This window comes from Notothenia coriiceps, unplaced genomic scaffold (assembly GCF_000735185.1).
Source record: "Notothenia coriiceps isolate Sejong01 unplaced genomic scaffold, NC01 NC01_scaffold00037244, whole genome shotgun sequence".
Lineage (NCBI taxonomy): Eukaryota > Metazoa > Chordata > Actinopteri > Perciformes > Nototheniidae > Notothenia > Notothenia coriiceps.
Window position 1 is genome coordinate 6,190,412 of NW_011369945.1, and position 9,839 is coordinate 6,200,250.

Genomic DNA, 9,839 nt, shown 5'->3' on the forward strand with positions numbered 1-9,839 from the left:
TAAAGTGTGAATAGCCCTGATTTACAGTGGATGTACAGAGCTATCCTTCTTCTTTTCCCTTTTCATAAGTCTTCTATTTGAAATGTAATCCATGATGCTATAGTGCAATGAAAACATTATTATGGATTTCAAACATAACTTTTTACATGTTTTTGTTAATTCAATAATTATTATAAAACTTTGATTTAGCTGCAAAGGGCATCTGTTTGAATCAAGGAACCAAGTGGAATGTGCGACCTCTATTATAACTGAAATAACTAGCCACCAAAAAACTCAATTGGTGCCTGAATGACTGGTGCAATTTATTTTGCACTAAAGAAGAATCAGCAACCAGCCTTGAAAAAATAACTATTGGCAAAAGTACAAGTAATATCTACAAAAGAGAAAGTTGAATAAAAGGGAAAAGACTCTAAGCAAAAATGTTGAGCATTAAAACATTGGTATTTACTGCAGGGTACATATTTGTCTATCTTTTACATTTCTATTGAACTGATGTTCTTCTGTAGAAAGCACCACATCTTTTTCAAGCAGGATGAAAACTCCAGATTTCTCCTTAATACAATTGAGGCGAGTGTGAGTCAGCCTGTGACAAACTAGGCTGATAATCAGACTAAACTGACATTTAATTTCACATCAATCATTCATACTTGAATAGGCTGACGATTGAGCGGTGAATCAGAGCTCTGTAACCAGGCAAGTGACGAGCAGCCACTCAGAGGAGTCCAGCAGACTGACCTGTAGCATGAGAGCGTGCGGTGAGTGGACGAAGATGGAGGCGTTTTCCCTCGGCGACGACTCCAGGCAGAGCTGCGCGTCCGTCGCCTTGGCGTTGTAGGTGAAGGAGATGGAGTTGGCCAGCTTGCCATCGTACAACACCTGCTTGTGGTGCTCGGCCAGGTGGATGTCACTCTCCGACTTGAACTTGAAGGTGCTCTGCAATGATGGAGGGAGAAGAGGTTGTGTGAGAAAAACTTTAAAAACAAGGAGACAAATGACTTGTCCAGAGACGAGGGAAGTGTGTGTCTGTGTGTACAAGTTAAACACCCAAAATGGAGCCTGCTTAATTGCAGCATGAGCCCTGTGTAAAAAACACAGCATTAGCTTAATGAACACAGCGCTAACACAGGCACTAATTCAATTAGCTCAGAATAAGTGATGGAAAGGGCCGGATGTGTGGGAGAGAGGCGACTTGATCTCCAAATGTTCCTCCTCTCTTTTTAGCCAAACAAAATAATACACGAGAGTACACAGACAGACACATGTGCTTCTCAATTTCATAACATGTAACAATTGTTTCTCTTGTAATCGTCATACTTGAGAGGATTCTTGTACTGACCAACAACAGTGACACATCTCCTCTCTTTTTAGTCTATATTATTTTATATATTCAATTTCATAACAAGCAACAATTGTAGCTTTTTTCAACTTTTTTCCAATGAAATCTTAAAGGTTTTTTCATGGACTACTTTCCTTGTAATTTTCATACTTGAGAGGATTCTTGTACTGACCAGCAACTGACTGACACATCTGTGGAAACGTCTTGTCTTACTTAAAAGAGAAACATATTTTGTAGGCAGTGTAGGATGCTTTTAGTGTGTTCAGAGTTCTGGGGGTCCATATGTCTTGAAGCTGGCTGATACACACATGGAGCCCCGCCAATGAGAGGCCAGCTATTTGCTCCGTAACCCTTCGCATCAGCTCCAGGAAAGGGCCCCCTTGGAGCACCTGCGTCCCATGATGCCTTGCTCAGCCTGACTGCACAGGAAAGCCCCGGGCTGCTCACAGACCTGCAGGCCCGGCGTGTTCTGAACCTTTCATCTCAGGTCTGCTGTAGAACATGAGCCCTGAGCTGTTTTATCCACCATGCCGCACAACATTTCAAACTGAAGCAAAGAGTGTTGCGTACAATGGAGACAATAAAGACAACATCCCCTCCACAGCGTAACGTCCTCATCTTGGTCCAGGAGCTGAATACTGCTTCAAACCCCTGATCTTTTACTGCCTTCCCATTATCGCATCAATTGTAAAACAAAAAGCTTACTTATAACTATAATCTAAATCTGAAGCACACTTTCCACACATATTGTTGCCAACAGAATATTATTTACGAGAGTAATTTCAACATAACAGGGCAGAACAGCAATATGATCTGATTTGAGATCATATTTCTTTTGTGAAATACAAGAGCTGATGTTAAAAATGTATATTAAACAAAGGTGTGAAAATGCTCATTCATTTAAAGTAACCTAGAAAACTGCAGCCAAGTGCAAGGATAATCAATCACAAACACAAATAAATTGCTCTAAGGTTTATTTTTGAAGGTTAGTGGGCCCTCCGCACAAAGAAAACACTGAATAGCCTGAATATTAAAATGCACCTTTCCTGCTGTGTAAGCCCATTGATTGTGGTGCATTTATGAAGTGTGTGTACTTGTGTACTGTATGTTAAGATGTGGCTGCGGAAATGTGAGCATGTATTTATGATACCGTGCTAAGCGACGGTATCTGAATGTGTAGCCAAGGAGGAGCTTTGCTGACTCTTTGAAGTATTAAGAAATGTACTACAAAGGCATTCAGCAGGCTACATAAAAGGCATGCAAGTGAGAAAAGTGCAAATGTAACAAATGTAAATCTTTACACAACACGCTTAAAAACAAGTGTGTCCCTGACCGATTTGGACAAACACACGCAGAGGAATAAAGTAACAACTCAACATTTGTCACACCTGACAGCTGCAGTTACGACCCTGGCCTTCAGTGATAACACCACACCCACACACACATGCTCACACACTTCTACTCTATTTACTGTAGCTCAGCCTCGGACTGCGAAGTGGTGTCTCCAAAGCAAGTTCTCTCAAATGTGGCATACCCGTTGTAACACGTATTTTTGCAAATGATGGAGGTTAGAGTCACCAGAGATAAGTTGGGTATCATTCAAACATTTTCAAGATAGAATGCATTACAGATTTGTAGCTTTGATTATTGGTACTGATACCAAACAGCCATGCAATAACTTCATATATGATATCAAATTGATTAATGAATAGATAAAACCTATTAAAAATGTGATCGTGGTTTTTAGGATAGTTATCCCTATTTTGTGCCGAGGACTCAAGTCATTCATTACCAAACTGAGCCCCATAAAAAACATTTTTAGGCAACAATCCTATGAACATTTATTAAAATGCACTAAACAAGAGTATTTCCAATAATGGTATTATAAAACCTGAGGAATACACACAGCAGGCGATACACAAATGCAGGTGTCCAGATAAGAGTCACACGGTCCATTAAGTGCGTTATGGCCAGATTGCTGGCAGTTCACCGCAATGAGGACATCTGGACTCCGGATGAAGAGTGCAACCAGCAACACACTGAACAACATGAGAGAGAGGACATTAACAGAACACACACACACACACACACACACACACACACACACACACACACACACACACACACACACACACACACACACACACACACACACACAAATGATAACATGCACAGGGCGGTCCAAATGCTGTGAGACATGGGGACTTATGAATTGATATAATGGAACCACTGGGAACTTTGTTAGACAGTGCAGCAATTCTACTGGGTCAGCATATACTGCAGAAGGCCATCTCATCAAGTGAATGTGTGTTTATGTGTGCAGAGCGGTAGCAGAATGCTGACAGCGCGGCAGAGTGGCAGTGTGCAGGTCTTAATTGACAGAACTTATCTACACTCATCAACACTCCTGGTGAGAGCGCGGCAGATAGAAGAAGAGAACAGCAGCACACTTTTGATGCCGTCTCATCTCAACAAGTGGCACAAGGTTACCAGAGTCTGTGCAGAATAAAACACATTAACTGAGTAGTTTGGTTTGTGTGTGCTTTTCTTACCTTGCGAGGCTGGAAATCATATTTCACACAGTGCTGGAAGCCTTTTCCTTTCGACTTCAACGATGTCACGATGAGACAGTTTCCCACAAAGTGAGCAGAGTAACCTATTCCTTTACTGGTGCGAAAACTGCAAAACAAATTCAGACACTCATTTCAGTTTGTTATCGATAAAAGACTAGGGTTTCAAAACATGGCTTTCAGTTCAAAACTAAGGGCTCTAAATCAAAGTGATGTTGGCTCTTCTTAATGAATGGTCGAACGGTTTCTTTACATTGGAGTGAATATGAATGACTTGACACTTTTGAATGAATGGTACAAAAAAAATAAAGCAAACACTTGTCAAATATATTACATATTGACTTTGTTGTCTGGTTTGATTTGTCAGACCAGTTGTTTTGTAAATAATATTTTTATTTCAGCAAGCTATCACTAGCAAAAGGTGAACTACATCAAAAGGAAGTTAACCATCTTTTCACAGACAAAACTGTTACAAAAGAAAATCCTGCCAAAAAAAAACAAAAGAAGCGCACCTTTCACACTCACAGAACACACGTTTAAGCAAATACAAGTCATAAAAAGGCAGATTTTAAAGTGTTTTCTTTGCAGCAGCACAATGGGTCCCAGATCACAGGTTTGCGGAGAAACACAACTAATCCTCTTCCCTCTATTTCCCCCCCATATTGTTTCTCTCCCCGCACTGGTAAACTCCATGTATGTAAAGCAGTCTGGCAGCTAAGCTTCTTCACAAAAACAACAAGGCACATTTGACTTAAAAAAAAAAGGGGGCCCAGAAGGATCACACACATAGTGGAGCCAGAGAGCAGATATAAATCCCTCTTGAGAGAATCCCTGGTGCACGTTAGAGAGCATGTAGTGTGTTATCGCGGCCTTCATGCAGCCGTGGAGACGCCATACTGTAAGACAGGCGGCTGGAGGAGCAGCTGCATCTGGGGGAGGATGATAAGACCTGGGCTCTCGTTCCACACTTACCATGACAACTTGACAAGCGGTTACTAGGGCAACATGATTACATCCTGACATTCTCCATGATCAGAGCTCATCCCTGCAATGGTATCGGGGAGAATATACGGATGTATGTCATACATGCTGTAGACTAGCAGCTTCCCGCTTGTTAAGCAAAACCCTTTCTGTTCATAATGAATTCAAGTTTGACTGTGAGAAGGGAGGGGGGGGGAGTAAAGGGAGGGCGGTGGAGGGAAAAAGCCAAGAAGCAGAATAAAGGAGTTTAATTAAATAAAAGGCCAAAGCTAAATAAAGCCTCATAGTGGTTACACCGCTTACTTCGAGGTCCAGAGCTGCACGACTAACAGAGGCATCCTCCAAGCAGTGCACTTATAATGGAGTGCCTTGACATTTAAAGTTATACTGTAATTCATTATCTGTTTTTCTATTAACTTCCTGTCTGTCTTATTCACTCTAATGAGTTAAGTGTTTATCATGTGTCATTAAGGGAACTAGCTCAACAAATAATAGTTCAAAATCATTGTTAATGTGATTATTAAATATTTAGCACTATGTTGCAGTTGTACATTATGCTGTTCCTATTACAAATCATGAAACCAATCAGTGACAATATAGCGGGGCGGACTGGGACAAACAATCAGCCCGGGCATCTCGTCTTCGGTACCAGTAGTAAATTGTCAACGTCCCGATGGCCAGTCCTCCACTGCCTGGACAGCACTTACGTATTAAATCACCTGTTCTGTAAAGTGCTGAAAGCTAAAGTTGGAGTGTATTCGGCCAGAGCAAAAGTCTGAAGTCCATTAAGTGCTTTTTCTTACTGTGTTTAAGTACAGTGCACTCACCCTCAACCTACGTCACTCGTGCTTACTTCACTTAGTTTCTTCTTACTTTAACCAGAATGCCTTTTAACATTCAGTAGAAACCGGGCCGAACTTGCTTTCATCAGCAGCGTGCTTCTCTTAGCTTGGATCAATAGTGATGGCAGAGGCAAAGAAGGCAGCTTGTACGGTCAACAAGAGGTACAATTCTTACACAACCAGGAAAAATACTTTAAGCTGTGCGGCATTGAGGGCTGCTGCCGGTAGGAAAGCTGGTATTACTGCAGCTTTTTCTGCTCTGCGTAAGCACTGGAAATGGAGAGTCTAAAGAGAAAAAAAACCTTATTCTGTGATCCTGAAGGACAGACACAAAAACCTGATGTTTACCCATTGATGTCTTTGATTCCTCTGTAACAGCGCTGGCAAAAATGTCAACGTGATGTTATGGGGTCAGCAAGACAGGCAAAGATTAAAAAATCGATGGTAGATGGAAAATCTCAGACAGTTGCGAAGCACTGAAGAGTCTTTTTTTCCCTTAATGCTTTTATTCCAAGTACAGATGAAGGACTTTTACGATGAAATAGACCAAATGAATGGTGCTATACTTACCAATAGAGGTACGGTTTGTCTTTATCCACGTTGATGTTGTTGAGTGGATCCTGCCTGAACCAAGTGTTGATAGTGAATCCGTTCTGGTAAGGCCATTTGGCTATTGGTGGCAAAGCTATGGCCTGGACACACACACACACACACACACACACACACACACACACACACACACACACACACACACACACACACACACAACACACACACACACACACACACACACACACACACACACACACACACACACACACACACACCAGATCATGCCAATGTTTAGAGCAATCAATACACCTCTCAGTCAGTCATCACCTCTTGCACTGCTGGAGAAAAGTGCCAATTAAGATGTGCTGACTAACTGCCACGAAAATTACCATGAAGGTGTCTTCAGCAACAAGGGTGCACAAAGATACATTTGCCTAATTGCTTTATAATACTGCTCAAGTGTGTGTGTGTGTGTGTGTGTGTGTGTGTGTGTGTGTGTGTGTGTGTGTGTGTGTGTGTGTGTGTGTGTGTGTGTGTGTGTGTGTGTGTGTGTGAAGATTGGGGATGCAGCCTTCGTCAATTATACCCCAAAGCTAAGGAACAAAATATCTCTAGACATCAGGGAAGCTTTCTCGGTGGCAGACTTTAAAAGGAAGCTCAAAACATATCTGTTCACTTTAGCCTTTTAGGAACCTAACACTTGCTCTCCGCTGTACTTTCTTTGTCAACTGATTTTGTGTTGTTATTATTATTATTATTATCATCCCATCGTTGCCATTATTTCGATTTGTTATCACAATGTCAATTTGCACTATCCTCCTCCTTTTATTGTCATGAATTGTAATCTATATATTTCTATGTCTGTTCCATGCTCTTTTTATGTGTATTTGTATGTATTTTACTGGTAACTGTATTCTATGTGGTGTACATTTTCTGTGACTATCTGTCAGTTGTCTACTGTAAAGCACCTTGGAGTGCAATTGTTGAAAGAACGGTGCTTTAGAAATAAAGCTTATTATTTGATTATATTATTATTATTATATTGGTCAGACTCACCGCTGCACTGCGTCCTGGAAAGTTGAAGAAGGTATCAGGACCGTGTCTCTGAGGCATCTGGTTCAACACTGACAAGAGCTTGATAGCATGTCTTGGCTGGAGGAGAGGAAAGGAGAGGAAAGGAGAGGAGAGGAGAGAAAAATAGGAAGAGAAACGGAGAGGGTCATTATTATTTATAATCTGCAGACCATCAGAGGCACAGCGGGAGCCTCTTTTTAAAGAAAACAACAGAAAACATGGAGTGACATCACATCTCTACCACAACCCCAGTGGATCAATAACTCTTCAATCACCTCCGCCCTCCTCCGACAACACCTCGTCAATGCCATGGCAACCTTCAATCGATCTGTCTCGAGAGGGGGACGCTGGGGGAGGAGGAATTGGAATAGAGTGGGGAATTGGAGCGAGGTGTACGGGCTGATTGTAGTTATCAGAAAGATCTGGATCTGGATCTGGATTAATACTGAGCAGAACCCAGAGGTATCACGCTCAGTGGGGGATGGATGATCCCCGCTAAATGTCTCTTAAAATTTGCCGGAAGCACTCCACGGTTTCTGCGATGACAGCTTCTTCTGGTAGCAAGTTCCACTCTCTGATTGTTCTCGGAAAGAAGGAGTATTTAAGAGTATCACTAGTTGCGAAAATTCGCTCGAAGTTCAAAGAGTTGGCTTTGCAGGTTGCACTTCTTCTAACTGGCTCTAGGTACATTGATGCATCAATGGCTGAGATGTTATGGACAATCTTGAAGAAGAGAACCAAACGAGCCAATCGCTGCCTTTCACTTAATTCCACCCAGTTCAACCGCTTGAGCATTTCTGTGACACTGCTGTCCCATTCATAATCTCCAAAAATGAATCTTGCACCTCTTCTTTGTACTGATTCCAGGGCATCACTGTCTTTATCAGTGTAGGGGTCCCATACCGAGCTGGCGTACTCTAGTTTATAACGTACTAGGGCCACAAAAGCTGTCTCCTTCAGTTTCTGGGGACAGCGTCGCAGGTTCCGGCATAGGAAGCCGAGCGAACGGTTTGCCTGTGTTACAATTTGGCCAATGTGTTGGCCAAATTTCAGGTTGTTATGGATTTCTACCCCAAGATAAGGCTGGTGGGTCACCTCTTTTAACACCTGGCCACATAGAGTATAGTTTTTAATGTGCGGGTTTGTTGATCTGCTTGTTCGTAGGATGTAGCACTTACTAGTATTGAAGCACATTCCCCAAGTGTTAGCCCATTCCTGAAGTCTAGTCAGGTCACCCTGTAGGTCTTCTTGGTCACTTCCATTTTTAATAGGCCTGTAGAGCAGGCAGTCATCCGCGAATAACCGCACTGTAGATGCTACATGTGACGGCAGGTCATTAATGTAGCATAAGAAAAGCAATGGACCCAGCACAGTGCCTTGTGGGACACCAGAGTCAACTGTACTTGATTTCACCCCTTCTACGACTACTTGTTGGCTCCTTTGCATAAGAAAGGTTGTGGTCCAATGAAGTATTGGGCCGGTTATACCCATGTGGGCCAGCTTTAGCAACAGGCGCTTATGTAGGACCGTGTCAAAAGCCTTTGAGAAATCAAGGATTGCCACATCGACTTGCAATTTCTGGTCATGATATTTTGCCAGGTCATGCATTGCGACTAGGAGTTGATTTTCACACGAATGGTTTTGTCGAAATCCATGCTGGAACGGGGTAAGGACATTATGCCTTTCCAGGTGATTCAACAGGTGTTTGCAAATGATGTGTTCCAGGAGTTTACAACATACTACTGTCAGGGAAACTTGTCTGTAATTTGCGGCGGTGTGCCGGTCCCCTTTCTTGAATATAGGCGTAACATTTGCCTGCAGCCAGTCATCGGGTAGATTTCCTGTTTGCAGTGACTGCGTGAATACGCACTTGAGCAGTGGGCCTATTTGGGAGGCCAGCATTTTGAGTATACGATTGGGTAGACCATCTGGGCCGCTAGCCTTGTTAATTTTAATATTTGCCAGTAGTTTGGTCACTCCTTCAGTCGTAATGATCAGGTCTTCTATCTGCGGGGCTGGATCTCCTGATAGAGAGGGCTGGCTACCATCATCCTTAGTAAATACAGATTTAAATTGTTTGTTGATGAGTTCAGCCTTGTCTTTGCTGCTACTGTAGAGGTCTTCACCCTCTCTAATAGGGGAGACTCCAATGTTGTCCGCTCCACACTCTTTGACATATTTCCAGAATAGTCTGGTATTGTTTTCAGCAAGACTCTGGGTGAGTGTGTTTTCGATATAGTCCCAGTGTGCACTGCAAAGGTTTTTTGAACATGTTTCTTGCTTGGCTGCGGCAATTTTCCCATCACGAGTTGTTGCCCTGATCGCTTGCTTTGTTGTATAACCTCTATTTTTATTTTTTATTTTGGCTGTTTCATGCCAGTGACGTGAGCCAAGGGCCAGGTTGCTGCACGTGTGGTTAGCCTGACTGCTTGGGTCCGGGATATGGCTTACTCCGATCTGTGAAAGACATTCGTCTCTGAGCAT

The 9,839-nt window shown here is 42.5% G+C and overlaps 1 protein-coding gene across 1 annotated transcript in view; it reads left to right on the forward strand.

Annotated features, from left to right (window-relative positions):
* The first annotated feature begins 290 nt into the window (after positions 1-290).
* Positions 291-9,839, forward strand: part of LOC104965228 (neurobeachin-like) — a 37,132-nt gene continuing 27,583 nt past the window's right edge. The window contains exons 1-3 of the mRNA XM_010794188.1: positions 291-295; positions 5,819-5,824; positions 8,738-8,749. The gene's annotated coding sequence lies outside the window, so the exon portion shown is untranslated. The remainder of the gene's footprint in view (positions 296-5,818; positions 5,825-8,737; positions 8,750-9,839) is intronic.